Raw genomic sequence first — 1069 nt, 5'->3', positions numbered from 1 at the left:
GAAAGCTTGAAACTTATGTTAAATTTAAAACTAATTTTGTTTTTGAAAACTACTTAACACTCTTACCACCTGCACAACGTAAAGCACTTGCAAGATTACGTACACCAGCGCACAATTTACCAGTAGAACGAGGTCGTTAATCAGGAATCCCTAGACATTTAAAATTTTGTACAAAGTGTTCTTCTTGTAAAATTGGTGATGAAATTCATCTAATTTTTGAATGTTCAACTTATAACTCACTCAGGCAGAACATGTATGAAATTATAAAACAACAATGGGAACATTTTTCCAGTCTTGACAGCATGAATAGATTAATATGGTTACTCAATTGTGAAAATACTGATGTACCTGTAGCCCTTTGCGATTTGATTAAAGAAGCAATATAAAATGAAGCATGTGAAAGTTCAAACCAATATGTTTATACATAATTATGCACTCATTATAAACATGACATGTTGATCTAGTACCAATGCACCGTCCCGTGGTATCTTTTGCATTACAGTCAATCATATGTACTTGTACTACGTGCCTTTTACTATTATTATGTGTCATTGCATATATTGTTATTATTTTCTTCCTGTGTGCATTTCTGACTGTTTTGCATTAGGATACACGGTGGTACTTACATATATTACATCAAGTAATGTCTCATGTTATGTACATTGTCTAAGCTCATACTACTAGTATTACTGTATATTATGTGTGAACCATATGAAACCATATTGCACATATGCACTCATTATAAACATGACATGTTGATCTAGTACCAATGCACCGTCCCGTGGTATCTTTTGCATTACAGTGGAGTTAATCATATGTACTTATACTACCTTTACTATTATTACATGTAGTGTTGTCTGATAAATATAGTATCACAATTTGTGAAACTAGGATTAACAATTGTGAACTATTGTTAACGAATGTAAATTATAGTTTACAAATGTGAATCTAAACTTGGATTAGCATTTGTAAACTATAGTTTACAACCGTTAAATATAGTTTTACAGATGAAAACTATAGTTAACGAATCGTTAACTATAGTTTACGGTCCGTAAACTATAGTTTACAG

Source organism: Ostrea edulis, chromosome 7, assembly GCF_947568905.1.
Source record: "Ostrea edulis chromosome 7, xbOstEdul1.1, whole genome shotgun sequence".
Taxonomy (NCBI): domain Eukaryota; kingdom Metazoa; phylum Mollusca; class Bivalvia; order Ostreida; family Ostreidae; genus Ostrea; species Ostrea edulis.
The sequence above is the reverse complement of the archived record's forward strand: the minus strand, read 5'-3'. Positions refer to the sequence as shown.